Source organism: Tachypleus tridentatus, chromosome 4 (genome assembly GCF_004210375.1).
Source record: "Tachypleus tridentatus isolate NWPU-2018 chromosome 4, ASM421037v1, whole genome shotgun sequence".
In the NCBI taxonomy this organism is placed as follows: domain Eukaryota; kingdom Metazoa; phylum Arthropoda; class Merostomata; order Xiphosura; family Limulidae; genus Tachypleus; species Tachypleus tridentatus.
The window spans coordinates 51,557,207-51,578,724 of record NC_134828.1 but is presented as its reverse complement, the minus strand read 5'-3'; the positions used below and the strand labels follow the sequence as shown (position 1 = coordinate 51,578,724).

General features: G+C 31.9%; 1 protein-coding gene and 2 long non-coding RNA genes across 6 annotated transcripts in view; 1 reads left to right on the top strand and 2 right to left on the bottom strand.

The window, feature by feature from the left end:
* LOC143248122 (thrombospondin type-1 domain-containing protein 4-like) overlaps positions 1-21,518 on the bottom strand; it is a 203,382-nt gene that overhangs the window by 34,186 nt on the left and 147,678 nt on the right. The window lies entirely within an intron of this gene.
* LOC143249124 (uncharacterized) overlaps positions 11,734-21,518 on the bottom strand; it is a 29,435-nt gene continuing 19,650 nt past the window's right edge. Inside the window, exon 2 of the long non-coding RNA XR_013027570.1 lies at positions 11,734-11,933. This is a non-coding gene — a long non-coding RNA (uncharacterized LOC143249124). The remainder of the gene's footprint in view (positions 11,934-21,518) is intronic.
* Positions 11,798-21,518, top strand: part of LOC143249122 (uncharacterized) — a 98,272-nt gene continuing 88,551 nt past the window's right edge. The window contains exons 1-2 of one of the 4 annotated variants that reach the window (XR_013027568.1): positions 11,798-11,960; positions 14,921-15,155. This is a non-coding gene — a long non-coding RNA (uncharacterized LOC143249122). Of the gene's footprint in view, positions 11,961-13,456; positions 13,813-14,920; positions 15,527-21,518 lie in introns of those variants that run through there. The other 3 variants (XR_013027567.1, XR_013027566.1, XR_013027565.1) reach the window with 3 other exon arrangements.

Sequence of the window (21,518 nt, the reverse complement as noted above, 5' to 3'; positions counted from 1 at the left end):
TAGGATGTATGTATTTCCGATATATTTGGTACCTTTATTGAGACTATCATTGATTGCTTCTTTTCCCCATCAGATTTTTGTTTGAGACAAACGAATGGCATCGTTAATTATTAAAAACTTGAGCTATAACTTTTTCATATTTTTTGTACAACAGCTGGTAGATACATTTTCGTGTGATTACATATGTCATCATGGTGCTCTATTTCTCCTTAGATTCTATATTCGCTCATCATATTCGCGCTCTATACACATCACTCTCATCATTTCCACAAATAAAATTCTAATCATAGATATATTTTAAATTTGAGCCTTGTTTGAGCGAAAGAGCACCTTTCACTCATCAAATAAAAGTTAAGGACATTTTACTAACAAAAAAAATTGAAGAGTTACCAAGGATACTTAAAGTAATATATAATTAATTATCACAGGGACATTTATCTTTTAATGTTATTTTGAATTTATTCGGATGATAACATCAAGTGAATAACTTCTTTAAGAATTAAAAGTAACGCAGCTCAATAGATAATAAACCTTTATGTATAGTTATATCCTCGAAAGCACAATAGACTGCATTTTTGTTCATTTTTATTAAAATTAGCATAGAGTGTCTTCCTTTACAAGTATTCAATATACTGGATACAAGATGATTTTAATCTGTCGTTCTCAATCAACTTATCAAACTCAATGAAGTTTCTGCAAGTTCTTGACATTGTTCTGTTAATTTACCCTAGCAATATTCAATATTTTACAAACTAATGTTAATTTTATTCAAACCGTCAATATCACGTTGTTGAATGATGGCGAAAGTAAAGAAATATAATTAATACTAGATTACGAGAAAAGTGGTTTAGTATGCAGTATAAGATGTTTCACTAGGATAATTAATTTTAAGGTATAATTATTCTGTATGTAGAGTTTGCTCTATGATCGCCCTGTGTGCTTTCAATCATTGATTACTCAGCTCATACATTTTAGTTTTACGTTCACATATGTGTGTTGTAAATGAATAAATAGAACAAAATTATATATCAAGCAGCGTCTTTTTTGCAAAAATAAATAAATAAATAAATAAAAATAATCTACGAAGGCTCAGTGGAAACAAAAACTGGCTGTAACGAACAACGACCGTGGTAGTGATACGTATTAATCTCGTTCTCTTGAATGCTCATAATCCACTAGTTAACAACGCGTTGTATTACAATAAATCACAATGAAAAAAGATACATAATCATCTAGCAAGAGTTGAATAGGATATTCAATTTTTTTATTTCCACCAGTTTATTTCATCCTGTCATCGTCTAGCGTGGTTCTACTTTGAAGTGTATGTTAACTGTAGTGATAAGCGGACGAGGCGTACTTTGCGAGAGTCTCTGGCGCGTAGAAATATGTACTAGGAAAAAGAAATTAACGTTTATCATTGTTAATATAGCATGTAATTATCGTTAAACGCTCGAAAGGAACGTATAGCATTGAAATTGGCTGTTATGGGCAGGAAATGTATAACTATTTAGCCTGGACTTTTACTTGTCGAAAGAAGCTATTTCTCAAACAAACCGTAATTCTAATGTTGCAGTGAAGAACTGATTATCTTGGACTCGCTTCAGATTGACTGTATCTCGTTTTGATACCTTTCATTACGGAATAATAAAAAATGTGCGAATATATAAGTACACACATACGACCTGAAGACTTTAGGTTCCAAATATTTTTGATCGAACATATCTCATGATGTAATACGTCGTAAGTTTTATACACATATAAACCATTATTTACAAAGAAGCTAATATGTTTCTTTAAAACTTAAAGATGTGAATGATGTTGCTTCATTTGATAGAGAGTTGCGATTCTTGTATAGAAGGGAAATTTAAGTATTATGTATTTATTTTATATTCTGTGTATGTGTCATTTTGGCTCACACACTGAAGAATTTTTTTTAGTCTGAACACACCGTTTGAGTCAATGTTGTCACGACAAGCTGTTTTATCCGACAACCGTGCACTTTGAAAATAGCAGTGGATGGAACGCAGTTTCCATTACAGAAGGATCCGTTGCAGGGCTGTCATACCAAAAGCATACCATTCTTGGCTGAGGCTTTTTATAATCGATCTACTGTACGATGACGATAGTTTTAAGCGCTCGTTTCAGCAGTCCGATCGCACAGGAGTCTATTGAATCTGCTGAAGTTATCAGATAGTTAAACGTTTATGCCACAGAAGCAGCGTGAGAACACCTGGTTTGTGTCTTGGTTGTGTTGCATACTGTACCCCATGACATGTTTTGTCAATCATATTTGTGTTTATAATTTATCAACCTTTATAAAACGGTTTGCTTACCATGACTAGGGTACGACTTATTAGAGAGACTCTTTTTGGATGGTCCTGCTGTCCCATTTTCATCTATATTAATTTTTTTCCCATCGTCATCAATTAGAAAGGAAGTCCTGATTTTTAAAATTCGAGATCCATGAGATGAACACTATTTCTGGACTGAATGTATAAGTATTTTACATCGGAAAAGGTGTTACACTCCAAAAATCGATCAATTTTAAGTAGCATCATATTACGTACAAACAATGTGAAAATGCAGCTTTCATACGTGTAGTTCGTAGATTAGATGCAAGTTTACGTATTCACAATGCAAATATTCAAGGATCAATTTCTGACGATGAACAGATCTTTGATGTGGAGCTTTACACTAAGCAAATAGCAACAAATAAAAGGAAGCCCGAAGAGATCAACCAATTTTCGATTTGCCCAATTTCAACACATTTCATTATGTTTAATTCTCAATATCCAATATAGCACAAAGGTTTTCAAAACCAACATTATTAAAATGGCATTGACGTTCTCTATTGATTTAAGGCACAAGCGAAATTAATGTTAATTTATAAAAGGTTTATTAACTAATTGTGTCATACTTTTGTCATTTAATACTGAAAGTTTCCATAGCAGTTTGTCTGTACTTTACCACAAAACGAAGAAAAAGTAGAAACTACAAGTTATCTCTTAAATTCTAATTAGAGTGTGTGTGTGTGTTTTCATAGCAAAGCTACAGCGGGCTATCTGCTATCACCGAGAATCGAACCCTTGATTTTAGAGTTGTAAGTCCGAAGACTTGCCGCTATTTCAGCGGAGAACAATTCCAATTAGAAAACGAAATAACTACTTGATATTTCGTTAGGGCATCAACGTAATTCTTCATGTAGCATTAAGGAATATAGCTTCAGTAAGTAATCTTATTGATAGGTTCAATTATAAAAACGTTAATGGACAGTTTTCAAATACATATTTAGCTACACATGAAATGCAAATTTGAAAATCTCGAACACATAAGTATATCCAAGTGTTCGTCATAATTTGTTTTTTATTTTAATAATTTTAGCTCACGATAATTTCAAATTGTATGCTAACGACCTCGTGTCTATGAATCAATAATGCAAAAATAGCCATTCATTATCTAGAGTGGTCTAAAACTGGAACAATATTCTTAATGTTTTTAATTTTCGTCTTTTTTCAAATTAACGTGCATATATATGTAGAGAAAATTAGACCTGTATATGGACTGAAGAAGAACCAACGAGTTTCGGTGATGGAAATCAAAGTATCCACATAAAAAACAGTAACTGTTCATTGCACTTGAGATACTCTACGACTAGTCATAATACTCATTAACAATGGTTACTGATTAAAGATTCGAAAACCACCATATGCAGTGGTTTGTTAACTTACCCCTTTCACGTTTACATTAGTTATTACGTTATGCTGTGTGTAATAGGTTCTCAGAAGTTTCTCGGTGAGGTTGTGTTTTAGGTTTTGATAGTATATTATTTAAATATAACTGAATTTTATATGATATTAACTTCTTACATGCGATGAGTGATAGCGCTGAGTTTATTTATAATCCATTCTTTATGTGATAATGGTTTAAATAATCGCATGCGACGGTGCCGTAGTTATGACATAATATTCTCTCAAGATCATTACTCTTCGGTTTTACTGGTTATTAACTATACAGTGAAGCCATTAAAGCAGAGTTATCAAAAACTGCCTATCTATTAGCATTTTAGCAGGATGCATTCCAAAGTGTGTCCTTATGCACACGGCAAAAGAACTGCAGCTTCTACACTTTTATGTAAGTAAACTTCAAAGTAATACATGAAAGATCACGACCCTACATAATATGTGGTGCGCTTTTTGCTATAACATAATAGATACTCTCATACTGGTAAGGAAAAGGCTTACACGTAGAGATCGAAGCGATCCCCCTGTCGGTTGGTTCGCAATAAACGTCAGCATAAATTCGCTACAAGAAGACAGGTCGAGCTCCACCTATCTAAAGAGAGTGCTATCGTGAAGGTCACGTTCTGTTGGGCTTATCACACTAAATTTCTAACATCGATCACCAAAAATACTTTCAAACACTGGTAATTGCACGGTTACCTTCGTAACGTGATATGTTGAGCGTTTTACTGATAGTTCTAGCTGATATTTTAAGTTGCCTGAAACGATGAAAGCACATTTCAAGACCTAACAGAACTACAGTTGTTTTTATTGGTTCTTCATAAGCTGGACAAATAACCAAAAGCACTACTTATGCATTTTTGATTATTTCGACACAAATGATTTTATTGTTATATAAAAAAATATCCTATAAGTAACTTGAAAATAAAAACAAATTAAATTATTTCAATAAATAATTGTCTGATATACCTTATATTAAACTCTTACTAGATATTAAGAAAACTAAGAAAATATTCCTAAAATTAAACTACGAGATGAAGATTTGTTCGAGTATCGCATGAACATGAATCAGAATTATTTTCTCTATTATATGTTCACTGCTAACCTTGATAAACGACTCATAAGGGCGACTGGTAGTCTGAGGGTCGCGGGTTCGTATCCCCGTTGCGCCAAACATGCTCGCCTTTTCAGCCGTGGGGGCGTTATAATGTGACGGTCAATCCCACTATTCATTGGTAAAAGAGTAGCCCAAGAGTTGGCGGTGGTTGGTGATGACTAGCTGCCTTCCCTCTAGTCTTACGCTGCTAAATTAGGAATGGCTAGCGCAGATAGCTCTCGAGTAGCTTTGCGCGAAATTCAAAAGCAAAAAGCAAACAAACGACTCATAACTTTGAAATTTAAACGTCCATCTTTAAATTAATCAAAAACATCAAATCTAGTACTTACAACAACATTTGTCGTCCAATTATAAATAGTTTTTTTTCAATTATTAGTACCTCCTATTTACTACAGATAAGAAATGTTTGTTTAATAAAGTTTGCAAAAAAACACACAAAAGTTATCTGCATGTAGCTTTCCCTAATTTTGAACTAATAGACTAAAGAGAAACCAACTATTCAACAACACCCATCACTAATTCTTGAGCTACTATATTCTGACGGAACAGCGGGATTTTACCGTTATTTCTTATAGCACACACATATTCATAGAGCGTGAAGTCCATTTTTAGGTAGTAGGACGCGAATCATGGGCTCTCGAATTCACAGGGTGGGCACGCAACAACAAGCTATGTCCATCCCAAGAGAGAAAGTTCCTAAAATGTCATCAGGATGGAGAACAACCAGTCAACAGATCCCGCCGTCTACAAAACCATTCTTAACAGAACACTGGTGTTGACCGTTACAGTTAAATATCGGTATCGGATATTAACTACTGAATGTTTTCAATGACATTTTGCGATTTTAGCCTTGTACCTTCAAATTCATATCTTGGATATATCTGTGTCACGCCAGGTCTTCAAATGTCCATATAGTGTGTGGTGTATTTGAGAAACCTTATGGGTAGCTTGTGTTTACATTAAGACTGTAAGATATTTTTTTATAAAAATAAACAACAAAAAGCAATTACCCACTTTATATCGTATTTTCAAGGATTGTACCTACTAACTGCTTGCTATCAAACATACATGTATATAATGCCAGATATTCATACGATGTCATAATAAGAATAGCAGATGTTACAAAAATTATATTACTATATATATGAAGTATTGCACAGTATTTTCGGTTATTGTATATTAAATAGATTTGATTGTTGTTGTTTTTTTGCGCCTGTAACAGCAAGATTTGGTTTTGTAAATTATTTTTCCTATCGTATACAACTGTATAAAATAGAAGTAAGTATAACACGGCGAAAGATAACATCCCATATTGCACAAACTTTAAAACATCAGAAAGGACACCATACAGAGTTCGGTACCATGACAAGTTGCATAAAACATCACTCCATTTTGTTCAAAGCACTACATTATACTGCGCAAAATGCAATGTCTTACTTTGCAAATTACTCTGAACTAGCTGGTTTAGCCGTACTCTGGGCGTTAGTTATTGTAACTTTATGATTAATGAAATGTTATCTTAGAACATTAAAAATTGTTTCTTTTATGTATATAATTAAAAAACACACCAAAACGCTAATCAAATCAGCAAAACACAAAATGTGAAACAGTGGACCCAACAAACCTTCATGTCAACTTTGACGAAAATCCATCAACAGGGGAGAAGTAGTGGTAAAAAAGTACCCGCAAAAACACTCATAAAAACCGAAAAATGCAAAACTGAAAATGTTTGTGTATTTTTCCATGAACCTAACGAACCTCTATACCAATTTTAATGAAGATCCCTACACTCTCCAAAGTATTTACATGAACATACAACAGACAGTACTATTATATTTATATAAATAGCGCCAGTGCATGAGTTTTGAGTGTGATGTGTACGTTATGTCAAATCTGTATCCTGAGAATGGAAAAAAATAAAGTTTCTTCTGACGGGAAACGGAGGCAAAACGAGAAAAACGTGACCTGTATTACAAATTTACAAGCACACATGATAAAAAGTTTGCGATGTCGAGGGTTGCACATTGTATAAAAAAATGTTTTCCAGTATCATATAAGCATGAGTTCCATTATAGTGTGATTACTGTAAAAGATACTACGCTATTCTTTAAAAAATATATTGTGGTTAATGTAGAACAAACAACACCACACTAAATGAAATTCTACGTCGTTGATATAAAATTGCACGCCATATTTTTTTCAGAACAACATGCTAAGCTGTATAAACACCACGATGAACCGAACAAAGTGCCATGCGGTACAGTACTATAGAAAAAATAATTTTGTGTATGCCATATTGTAGAAAATATCTTTGCCATATAAAACATACTCTACAAGATGTATTTTTTAATCTACAAAATAACGTGAGGAATTGTACAAAACACTTGATTATTTTAGGAATATAACATTTCATGATGGACTAAATCAGGTGTGACCGTACCGCTTAACCGCATGTGCATGTCATTAAACGTTTCGTTTATGTGTAAGAATCATTTAAAGTAATTTTTAATGACTATAGAGAGCAGGCCTAAAAGTTATTTATACATTGACGAAACCACAGCGACAATAAGTAAATACCGTTATAAGTAAACACGCATAAAACTTAAAATCTATAATAGTTAGAAGACATCATAAGTTGTCAATAATATTTTTGCCAATAACCCTTATAATATCTGAAAAGGTCGTCTGTCTTAAGAGATTATGTTATAAATCCATATACTAAGCTATTAAGCGTAAGAATTAATAATATTTAAACTATTTTAACCATTATAATCAATAATATTGACGAAGTTAACGTTAAAGAAAAATTAAATATGTCGTTACCGACTTAAACTTTCTTATTTTACCTTTTACCAGATGACAAATATTTAATTTTCTTGTTTGTTATTATGAACAAAGTTACACAAAGGGCTGTCTGTGCTCTGTCCACCACGGGTATCGAAACAATGTTTCTAGAGGTATTAGTCCGCTACTAGGGAACAATATTTATTTTACTCTATATTTACAGTAATTTTTATTTATTTTTTTAATTCAGATGCTCTTAGTTAAAGTCAAGTTGGAGGTGACAGGCGTTTTATCTAATAATAGAAATAATACAAAGTTCACATTTTTATGGTGGTTATTTTTAACTCTTAAATTGTACAATTTATAACAGAACAATGGATCCTATATACCATTATGTTGTTGGTGCAATACGGCTTTGTAAACTTATAATAAAAACTTCCTAAATTACAAATATTTTTATTACCAGTTGCACTTGTCAGGCAATATATATATTTACAAATTGTTTAGTAGTCAATATGTTTCTGTGTGTGCGGTATCTAGTGAACATCTGGCGCACGTCTCCGTGGTTTTTTTTTTTACTCGACCCGAGGGGTTGATGCATTGACAGCTTCTGTCATAATGAAGGAACGTGTTTATTTAAGTTAAGCGTTTGTCGGGAGTCTGTGGAGTATTCGTTTATCATGCACCAGGGAATCAGGAAGCAACATGTTCCTTAAACAGGGAATGTGACATAGATTGCCATAAGGGGTGCTAGGTCACGACCGTCAAAAGTATGGCAAAACTCAAAGCAGCAAAAAAAAACAAAACACACTAAGGGGCTGTAGTATCCTCTGTAGAACCTAAGTAAAACATCAATAAATATATATATTTCAAAGTATCTCTGATATTTGCTCATCTGGCACTAAAATAGAATTATTGTTGTATCGGAATATTTAACAGCTTATAATGCATGATATACCTTCATGTTTTTAGATATTCTGTTGATAGAATTTGTATATTTAAGTGTCTTTTGTCACACAAAAATTATTAAAATATTTATCTTTATAGTTTCAGACGAAAAAAAGGAATATTACACACGAACTATTTCAAATCAAGTGTTAAGATATATCTGTACCCCAGTGGGTCAGTGGCAATGGGTGGTGATGACAAGCTCCCTTCCCTCTAGTCTTACACTGCAAAATTAGGGACGGCTAGCGCAGATAGCCCCTCTTGTAGCTTTGCGCGAAATTCAAACCAAACCCAGTGGGTCAGCGGTAAATATAAGAAATTACAACGGTGATCTACTGAGTTATTTTCCTTCATGTAGAAATAGTGTGCATATCTTATTGTGTAGGTTTGGACTAAAAACCAATAAGAAAGATTAATTCTAAGTAATCTTTAATATATATATACAGTATTACACTTATTCACATATATTATTAATATATATACAGTATTACACTTATTCACATATAAACATTTCATTGTTTGGAATAAAGCGATATAAATGTTGTTGTTTTTATTTAACAGCAGGGTAAAAGCTGAAACAGAAAAAAATATATCTAACACTGGACATAACACTTACCGTAGTTATATTTTCCTTTCAAAGTTTGAAACCAAGACAAAAAACAAATCAATTCAGCTAATGTGTGATACTTATGTTAAAGCATTTGTTAAAACTGTTGTAAGAGAAAGAATTTGACTCGGTTTGTTTTGAATATTTATGCAAAGCTACACAAGAACCACCTGCGTTTAGCCGTTTCTGGTTTGAACTGACAGTACTTTTAGAGTATTTTAGTCAAATAGTTGGATTTGACTCTAGCTCTTATAACGCCACGCAAGGCTCGAAAGTACATAACACATTTTGTGTGGCAACAGGCGCGAGCCATGGACCGTTGGATCCACAGTCAGGTACACAAACTACTTTTGCCGGGCTCAAAGGAAGGAGAAATGTGTGATCAGTTTTGGGCCAAAAAACAACTGGCAAGAACTTGATCACTCAATACTTTAATATCTGATCAAGTACTGTTGCTGATACAGCAAATCAATTAGCAATAAGTTATGCATACATCATACGTGAATATGTACGTGCATACACACACACACACGTATATATATATAGATATGTACAGGTAAATGTTGAGTTTATTGATTATCCTGATCATGAAATTTGGATGTTTTTTTTATTTATTATGGTTAAATAATTGTTTCTTCATGACAATTTATTTTATATTCTTAATTAGATAGAGGAAAGGATAAAATTCGTAATTTCAAATTCACTTTCAACATCAATCTAACCAGTTATCTTTTTCAATTCGAAAATTAAATTATATCTTTTTGTTTACTAATTATGTCATATGTTTAGAGAACAGAGAGTTAAGATACTTTGTCATCTATGTTTTTTACGAAGTATTTCACCTGTCGAGGGAGCTACCATCTTCATATCTTATGTCTTTCTTTTAACAAAACAAAATATCCATTATAAAATTATTAAGTGAACTATTCATTTTTTATTTATCCTATAAATGAGTGTATATGTTTAGTCAGTTCTATAACCGAAAGGTAGAAGTGAAATATATCATGTTAGCCAATTCTTAGCCTAGGTACTTATTACTACATTGTCTTTCCGTTGAAGTTGAGTGTACACTTAAGATTTGTCTGGCGAAGTACAACCTAAATTTTCCAAAAGTTGAGATGGAACTTAATTTAATTTAGTCTATAAATAGCTTTTGGTATCAATACATTTAATATTGTACATATATTTAAGATACACTATGAAAAAAAAACAATTATACACTTTTTGAAAAAGTGGTTGTTAAATAAACCATATTCGTCACTTCATGGTTCGTCATCAGTTTACTAGAAAACAAACATTTATAGATGCATTTTGTTATCTATTGTCTCATTTTCTTAACAAATTAGAAACTCAAAAGGTTCGAAACCTGTTCAGTTTGGAATTTTTTACTCGTTTGAAAAAAATCAAAATACGAGTATTTAAAACATCAAAAGGATTTTAAAATGAAAATAGATCGGGTTTCTTATCATTGGATATAAACTTTTAGCACCTTATACAAGGACAAAAGCCAAGAAGAATGTTATTGTATAGTATTAATATATTGTAACTATCTATGTAACACTGATAACTACAAAACAATGTAACGGATAATCATATAGTGATGAGCTAGTGTAATAATTAGATAAACAAATTTCCCAGTAAAAATAACGATACAATTATATAAACTCATTTACAAAAAAGAAAACTACAAAATATCAGATGTTTAAATTACTGTAGTAGAAAAATCTGTCTCTTAAAATTTGTTCACATGCTTTAAGCACTTTAATTAAAACATTATAGCCTGAATGTATAATGTGCTTGATTTTCAACATGATTTCGAATATCTTTTGATATCTGCTATGACTGGCTTAATATATTCATGTATAATACTTAAATCTTATCAAGATTTTAATCATCCAGAATCCTCTGAATTTGAAATGTGTAGGCGTCACAGTTCATATTTTGTAACTAAATTAAAAAGAAAATACATGAAATGTAAGAAAAACTTTTTTTTTCAAGGTCTGTAAATGTATTGGGGTTACTTATATTTAATTAAGCAGATCTTAAGTACTGTAAGTTATAAGACTTATTTTTAATAACGTTACACATGGACGAAATTCAGCGAAAGTGTATGCTGTGCTACAGTTAATACTACATTTTGGTGTTCTGAATATAGAAACAAATACCGTATTTTAAATCTGTTATTATAAAATAAATGTTAATACTTGGAATCCACTCTAGTGTTTTGGACGTACATTACTCAATTTGGACACTTTTCAAGTATTATTTATACATGATTGGTAAAGATCAGCTCAAACCTTTGATGTAAAAGTGAAATACTGTAAAGTTAAAACTTTTTTTCTGTCATTTAATATCTAAAGGGTTCAAATGTTGAACTATAATCAAGTGGAATGAAGTAATAATTATTAAGAACATGTTTACATATAAGGTTAACCAGTTGGGGCCGAAAGTCAAATGTTTAGGCGAACTCTTTATCGAGGAGGAATTATACAACAATTTTAATTAACACTGGAATAAGAAAGACAAAATAGAGAATGACAGAGTGACTTCGTTTTAATACTGCAGTATGAACAGATACTTATTTCTTGTTTTTCAAGATCTCGTCGTTACGTGATGTGATGAGTTCCTGGTCTGGCCGGAGCTCAGGAAGACTGGCGCCAGCTTCCAAACTGAGGCGTGACGCTATTGTTGATGGCCCGCAAAAAATAACGATCGCTGGCCGATCGCTACCATGCTGCTATCGTTGGCAATTTTGGACATATCAGTAAGTAATACGGTAAAATACAAATAGATTTATCTTAAACAATATTTCTAATTATCTAAAACAATATGTAGAGTAACTGTTATAGTTGATATTTGAATCGTTAGAGCTATAGCAAAATAACAAGGTATTAAATGCTTGAAAAGTTCGTAGAAATTTTGTTTTATTATTTCCATATTAAAAGCTCTTACAAAAATAGAAGAACCAGTCGGGAAAATGTGAACACTATTTTCTCTATTAAATGCTAAAAAAGTTTTTAATTTGTATTTTCCCTTTTCTTATTTTCATCTTTCGAAGCTCTACTCAAATAAGTGGTTGAGTCTAACAACGCAAAATGCTTGTTTTTTCTTTACGTTTATTGGCCTTAAGATTTTGGCAAGCAATGTAAACAAAACTGTACAAAAAGTTCATAGTTGTGAAGCTATTTACAGAAAATTAAAGAACCTATAAATGAATCTTTGTGAAATATCAGTGCAACCTATTAAACTTTATTTTCATAAATGTTTAAAGAATAACTGATATTAACTTTAATTGTTATTCCTATCATTCATTTATTAATTAAGATGAAAAACGTATAGGCCAGATAACAATTGTTTTAGACGCTGTACAATAAATATTTTGGAATATTGAGAAATATTTATACAAGAAACGACCATAACAAAATTTCAGCCAAGTCTGAAGGCTAATAACGTTGAACAATCGAGTTTCGATATCTCGGTAGGAACAGCATAAATAGTCCATTGTGTGGATTTGCGCTTAGCATCAAACAAACAAATTACTTGTCTTTCTTCTGCTTTGTCACTTCAATAACCAAAAAACTCTAAAAACCAACAAGCAAATATCCCATTGCCTTTTCCAAACTACATGTACCAAATGTTTTCAGTAACAATATTCCATTATTATCTTTCTTCTATGTTATGGGAATGGCAGACTATGCAGCCAGGTCAAAGACTCCAAGGCTCAGGCATGACCGTTATTAATTTAAAGTGGCTTAGAAAGAAGGAGGGGGGCTAATCAAGAGAACTCGCCGCCTACATAGCTACCCTTAACTAAATATTATTAAGAATAATATTGTGCACAATATCTATGTGATTACAATACTAACCCAAAGATGTTATGGAGTAACAATTTCAAATAAAGGTTTCAAGGTACTTGAGGTGAAAATAGAAGCAAGCTATGTAATAAACATATCAACAGCAGTTTACTATGCCGATGACATGGCCATATGAGGGGCTTAAAAAGCCCACAATGAACAGAAATTAAGAGACAAAGTAGAAGTTACCAAAGAAAGAAAAAACTGGGATTTATTTACACAACAATAAAGGACAAACACACTTTCATTAATTAAAACACACACATTAACGTTAGGATTGGTGTAGTATTAAAATCTAAAACGCATGTTACGGCCTAACTTGACAAATTTTCAATATGTTATCACTAATTGCAAATAGAAGCTATCTTAAGTACGGTTTGTATTTATGTTTTGTTTTGTTTTCTAGTTTTGCGCAAAGTTACACAAGTGCTACCTGCGCTAGTCGTCCCTAATTTAACAGTGTAAGACTGGAGGGAAGGCATCTAGTCATCACCATTCAGAGCAAACTCTTGGGCTACTCTTTTATCAACGAATAGTGTATTGACCATAACATTAACATGCTCCCACGGCTGAAAAGGCGAGCATGTTTAATGCGACAGGGATTCAAACCCGAGACCCTCAGATTACGAGTCAAGAGCATTAACCACCTGGCCATGCCGGGTCATTTATGATTTGTAATGATTCAATTCAGGATTTATTTTTAACTTAGCGGACTTATGACAGGTGTTTCTTCTACAATTGCCAGACATTAATCGTCATTGAAGACCCATTATGAAAGAAAAATCGTAGCACATGTATGTAGTTAGGACAAAGTCGCTCGTTGAACAATATATTGTACCTGAAGGTTTATAGTAAACTTGATTTTTGAAAATTATGTAAAGTATCTGAATTTTCGTTTGAATTTCTTAATTGCTTAATAGGAACTAATCTATCTATCTGTATATACATACAGTTCACTCACACACACATATGAACACAAACGTATAAATTTATACGAAAGTAACTACAACTAAAAGTATACAGTATTTACCTACATATATATTATATGTTTACTTTATGAATATCCCTTATAACATCCGATTAAATACATAATTACCACGTATTTTAGGGCTATTAAAAATTGAACAGATGTAGATGAATTAAATTATAACTATTCCCTAAATACCTGATTAAAATTAAGACTGATCTAATTTTTATGAAATAGAATCAAATTTCTTTTCAAACAATTCGTTCAGCTTCATGATTTGTAACTTTCTATAAGCCTGACGTAAACATTTTCCAAGCGCTACTATTTTTCATATTATTAACTTTGTATACATGTTCGATAATACTCTGTAGACACATAACAGTTTAATTACTATTTGTTGTTGTTTCCTTATATATTAAATAGCTCAGTGTTATAATTTAACGGTTGAATATTGTATTGTCACCTACCATACTTATTTTGGGGTTGGGATCTGTCATAAAACTTATTTGTGGTATTTTATACTCAAGAAGTTTAATGATGTATAAATGATGCTTTTATAATGCGTTCATCAGTTGTTTTTTCAATGTTATTTCTATCTTTTGTTTTAACTTATTGTAAATCAGATGACATTGATAATGATAGCTTGTGTCCCTTCTCGGCTAAGTGATTAGTTATAATTATTATACTTGAACTTCCTGTCAATTAATCGTTTTATTAAGTTGACGGTAATTACGATTATTAAAGTATGAGTTAATTGATCATAATTAATGATCTTTTTAATACTAAACATATTTTTTATGATGAGACGAGACTCATCACTTTGGTTCTTTGTTGTATCGTTAAGTTTATTGTCATATTATTAATTTCTTATGTATTTAATTCCCAATGCTTGCTTTCTTATAGGCCCATAGTTACGTCAGAGGTACCTTTTTAAGCTTATAACAGCTTTCTAGTAGATACAGGTAAACAAGTTCCCGAGATTGATGAGTTTGGACCTCATACTATTTTAACGGTCACAGATTATTCCAAATGTAGATGAGCCGAGCATGATATAGCGGTACATGTGCTGTGTTGCGGATCAGAGGGTGCAAGGTTGGAACTGTTATGCTGTTGATCATGTCTCAACTTTCCGCTGTAGGTACGTTAAAAAACTTTACATTTAATGCTGTTATATGGTTCATAAAGTCGAAAACTATTTTGTTGAGATGGGTGATGCTTATTGGCTACCTTTTCATTCGTCAGTAGCTTATAATTATGAATGTTATATTTGAGGCAAACGGGTGTCTGACCTAGCCGTTTAACCAATGTGTCGCATAATGTATCGTCTTGGTTAGATTGAGAATTCAAGTTCCTAATGGAGGTCTACTGTATTATAAGTTTTATAGTTTATTTATTGTGTGAAAATAAATTCATTAAATGTTCTGGACATTAAATTGTATTAGTGAGTATGCTTTATTTGATTAAATGTTCATCAGTTACAACGGAAATTCTAAAAATAAAGTTTCTTTGTTAAATACGACTACGTATTGTATCACCTTAATCAGTTTGTAATTAAGTCGTTTTCCTTTTATACAGTTGTAACAATTTTATATTTTGGTATTTTAAAATATCAATTTTAAGTTTTTATACACTTATTTGGTTGCTTACAGTAAAATATTATTCAGAAAGAAAAACGTTTTATTTAAATAATTAATATATAGAAGCGCAGCACAAATATTACGCTGTGTGTTATTTCATTAAGCTGTAAATTTAACAAAGTTGCCGTTTTTCACGTTTTAGTTGAGATAACACATCACGTGCTTACCAGCTTTTGTTGAGGAAATATATAAATGGAAGAAATTAATTTAACACAAAATTATACAATGTATCAAAGTCATTCTTTCAAAAATACAGCATTATGAAACAAAAAATGATTAAATAAATTAACGTAACGACACCAAATATTTTCGTAATTATAACTAATGGTATTTTACACTCTATTACACCATGAAAAGTCCATTTGTGCAAGAGTGGCAAAGGTCGTAGAGGTATAACATACATCACACTTTCAAACTTGGCACTACATTTCATCCCACCCTGTGTGAAGGCCATGGTATTGTCGACGCGATTGGGCTGCCACCTGATGACAAGAAACTCGATACCCTTAATTATAATTCCAGCGCCTTAGTGTTCAGAGTTTTTGTTTTATTGCATTTTAATTTTTTTATGAATAATATTAAAACGCAGTTTATGATACAATTACTTAGCAAGAGACTTTGGCATCCAAAATAGCTATTTGACCTATTAAACTTAGAAGTAAGCGCTTTACAACTGGAGTGCTAATTAAACACTAGAATATTCATTTTTTCATACGTGTGTGTTTCTACTTAATTCACCAGTCGGCCTTCACTGAATACTGGTTCATAAGAAAACGACATACAATGTACCAAAGTCATTCTTTCATAATGCTGTATTTTTGAAAGGTGTTATGCTAGGTGTTACTGAGATAAGAAAAATAAAATCAACTTATTACTGAAGACCATAGAAATAGAAACAAAAGAAATAGGGTGCAATTTCACCTGAACGAAGTGCAGACATTTCCAAACGAGTTAATAGCATAATATCTTAATATTTTGAATATGAAATAACTGTACGTTAAGTTACAAAGTAATACATAACATTTTGTAAAGAAATACACTACAGTTCCCACTAACTGTTATTAACGCTGTAACGAAAGCTTTCTACGTGTGTTTAGTCCAATTCGACAGTGAAACTGATGATAAAAAAATACTAAAATTAATGCTAATTAATATAAAAGCTTTCTTATACAACTATCAGAAGAATACAGTCGATTAGAATGTCTTTAATTAAGAGAAATACAGTTACAATAGTAACTACAATTGAAGCTGTTTTGGTTATTTTTTTAAAACTAAAACGTGAGGGTATCAAATGTGCAAATGGAGTTTTTAGAACTAAAATTTTAGGAGAAGAACTACAGTTTCTGTTAGTAAGATACTTAAACAGAGCTATAGCTTACTAAAAACCGGTTTATTAAGATAATATATTCTATATTCTTGAATTATCTTGAGGCCAACTGACTTTTATTTGCATTTTTAAAATAGGTATGATTGCTTATACCATACATTGTTACAGATAGAAAATAATTAAATTGAGCATTAAATGTGTGGAAAAGTAGGACAACTAATAACCAATAAACAATTATGATTTATGGTTGAGAAATTTCCATTCTTGAGGGAATTATATTTCCTAAATATGTATAACATCACAAATATGGTAAAAATTTAAATCAAACTGTATTTCTAATATGTATTTTTTAAATCTCATTACAATGTTTTACACATAAAATATAATTCATTGCAGCGAAAGCATAATTATTGGTTATGTATTTTTTATTACAAATTGGTAAATTACTAGTAATACAACATATCTTAATAATTACACTTTACTGTGGAATTTTGGACGAAACGAGAAAAACGAAATTTTTATTGTTACAGAATTATCATTCGTTTATCTTAAATATTTCATTAAACGTTTAGTGATAGCTCTCAGATTCAAACATTCTAACTGCATTGGTTTACAGTGAAGTTCTTGATTTAATATTTCTAAAGTTAGTTTATTAGATTTAAGAGTACTAACAAAAACATGATTTGGTATGTTAAAATAGTTTTTGTATATCATGTCAGTAACTGTTTCAACGAAAACCGTAATGCCTTAAAAGCAATGCATGTTTACATGGAACAATTAATAACTAGCAATCGCATTTGTTCTGCAATTAAAGTTTTGTAATTGCTCAGGTAACTTTGCGTGAAATTTAACAAACAAAAACATTAGTTTTCTTTACTCTAATTTATCAGTTCAATGTAATAGCTCTTTGCGAGACTCTGAAATAAACAAATTACACACTGTTTTCATAACATATGGATTTTGTTCATAGATGAGCTAGTTAAGATAGGTGATTTCTTATTTTGTTAGGAAAGTTTAAACATCATTTTAAATTGGTCATTTTATTTTACATTTTTCATGAAGGTCGTATAAAAGTACAGCATTAATCTTCTCAAATTATATTTACTTTTATGAATTATTCAAATATAATAATTTATTATTATATAACACTAAAACTATTTTATTGAATTTGTTTAATAGTGTTTTTAGACTAAAATAACCCTACCGTATGTTATTATATTAGGCCTAGTCAATCGTAGCGAGATATTTATTAATCATCATTCCTAGTGTCTATTTAACTAATTGGGCTGAATATCTTTAAACTTAATAATTACATTTTCGTAACTTTTAAACACAGACTGTTATAATTTTAGGCAATGCGACAAACAATTATTTTATCTTGACTTATTTACGTTCACATATCAAAATAATTTCACATAAACGCAAATTTGCGACACTGGGTGTTTAGCAGAGAAGCTTTGAGTGAAACTACATCCCCATTCAATGCACATTTATGCCTGATGGTGAGATATAGTCTATTTGTAATGTGCTATTTGTGTTGAATCGTATAACATGTTGAAACCGGTATTATATTTTGTTTTTTTACTGAATTACGATATACTCAACTAAATTATTGCTGTTCAAGCTTCACCCTTGAGAAAGTATTCTGCTGCAGAGGAAGTTGCACAAAAACCAAAATCTTTGTACAAGCCATGTATTTGTTTGTTTTAAATTTCGCGCAAAGCTACTCAAGGGCTATCTGCGCTAGCCTGCGCTAAAGTTTACATTGAAATTAAGGGACAGACCTCGACTGAGAGCTAAAGTTTACATTGAAATTGGGAGACAGGCCTCTACTGAGAGCTAAAGTTTACATTGAAATTGGGAGACAGACCTCTACTGAGAGCTAAAGTTTACATTGAAATTGAGGGACAGGCCTCTACTGAGAGCTAAAGTTTACATTGAAATTGAGGGACAGGCCTCTACTGAGAGCTAAAGTTTACATTGAAATTGAGGGACAGGCCTCTACTGAGAGCTAAAGTTTACAGCCTGAATTTGATATCATTGCAGCCATCATGCTCGATTTCCCATCAACGTTTATTGTAGAACTGGGGTTAAAAGGCTGGTTGCAATAGTGCTGCACAGCTAGTAGCCAGTGGAGAGTAAAGAGGGTATTCATTGGCCTGTTTTCGGTTTTGATAATTCCTGCTTCAGATTATGAATCCTATTTCACTGGAGGTGCACACTTTAAACCATTTTCAATGCTTTTGGTTTTTGTCCTGAGACTAGCAGATAATGATGTCAACATCGTATATCTGAGTGGTGCTGGTCCTACATCACGAAAAATGGAATTTAAATTATTTCTAAACTGCTACAGGAAACTAGGAGGGTGTTCAGAAATTGCTGGTTGAGTTTAAACCAGTAAATGTCGGTAGAGTCATTTAATTGTCCGTCATGAGTATAGACAAAGCTGATCTTTATTTCCACTAAGTTGATCAGTAAATCACTAAAGCCAACTGGAAAATATGATCGTATACCAAAAGGTAAGGTTGAAAGTACTATAAACATTCGGTTTCTATCAAATGATAGATGCATAGCGATAAACATTATAACATGGTTGAAAACAATCAAATCGCGATGGAATGGGTTTGGACAAGATGAAGTAAATCTTCGAATGTATACTATGTCCTACAGCAAAGCAGTAGCTGTAATTGCACTAATCATTGACACTTTTAATAAGCAGTGCAATTGGATGTTACTCGTAAATGAATTTCAATTCCAATATTTTGTTGACTTAAGTATTTATGTGCATTGAAGAATTAAGAACTGGATAAGTTTGGGTTAACTTGGAAGAGGAAGAGGCATATATTCTCTGCAATAAAGAGTTAAATACTTTGTTCCTGATTTTTTGTATCTATTTTTAAGCCGTTTAGGTTTTAAAACCCTTTTAAACTCAAATAATGTAACATCATGAGTCGAGTTCTATTAACAATAAACGTAAACCAGAGTTTCTGCTACCTCAGTTTTCATATTATACCAACATAGAAATATCACTAAGACTATCTTTATCAAGTATATGCTAAGACAGATGCCGAACTGGAAATATCTATTGTGTGTTTGTGTGGCATTCTACCAGGGTAGGATTAGTACGGTTCATGGTCGGACACACCCTGTTTGTCTATAATATGAAACTAAGTATGGAAATACGTACTAAAATTTGTAAAAGTAGTACGAATTGTATGTATTGTAATATGTGGCGTTATTATAGTTGCTTATCACAAGAATATGAACTAAACAATGAACAAGGAATTTTGTGCATAAACACACGCCTAATATTATTTGATAGTGTTAAAATAATGTAAGAAGCTTGGTTCTCTCAACTTCTGGATAGTATTCACGGTAATTAATCGTATAAGTGCGGATGACATTAATATTACACTACTACAAAAGAAAATCGTATTCTCTGTAAAAATCGATAAGTAATGCTCAAATTCATTACTGAAAGTTTTCCTGTTACTTGTGTTACATTGAGGTAGTGTAGCAAATGAAGATTACATACAAACCTTTAGAAATACTAATCTTAATAAGTTATTGGAATTGGTTTAATGTAGCTCTTACATTTTTAAGTAGTTGTTTTGAATTATATTGCCATATTCTACCGTTCGGATGTCCCTATGGCTCAGCCGTAGACCTTAGAGCTTATGAAACTCAAATGTAGATTTCGATGCTTGCGACGGATACAACGAATATAGTCCATTGTGTAGCTTTGCGCTAAAACAAACAAATATGTTATCGCTCATGTATTTTACTGAAGAATGTACGAGATTATTTGCAGTAGTAGAAAGTGTAGAGATTAATATATTAGTTGAAGCAATCATTTAAAGATTTATCCAACTCTCCCTTTGGAGTCTTAAATAAATAGCTTATAACCGTATAGATTCTGTGAGTATTTTAGAGACCAGCTTAAATCAGAAAACGGTTGGTTCTTGAGTTATCTCTAAACATCCTTTCTTTCAACGAAATGTAACGGGAGCTCTAAATGGTTGCATAACTAACTGACAGGGATGTTCATTATTGGAACAGTTACTGTGTTGAGTTGGGACTTACATAATGTACATAGAAAATAAAGTAGTCTTGATGAATAACTGTGTCACCCCTGACAACTAGTAAATCCTCAGACGCCACGAGGCTAGGAATGGGGGAAGGGAATGAATAAGACAGGGGGATTCAGTTAGACAGTTACTTGATTAAATATGTCTTCTTATCTGGTTGAAAGAAAAGAGCAGTTAAAATTTGGTAATTCGTCTCAACTGTGAATGTTGTTTACATTCACCATCAGTGACAGTGTCAAACGAGATTTGTCTAACGAATAACTAGAGAATCATGCTATGATAGACAGAACGACTCTTCTGCGTGAAGCATAATAAATATTTTGTTTTTCCTAATGATTTCAAGTTCACTGCGTATGTAACAATAACCATATAACAGTTATGTCATCTAAGTAAAACATAAGTACATGTTAATATTAGCTTAGTTTAAGTTCCACTTATGTAATTTTATG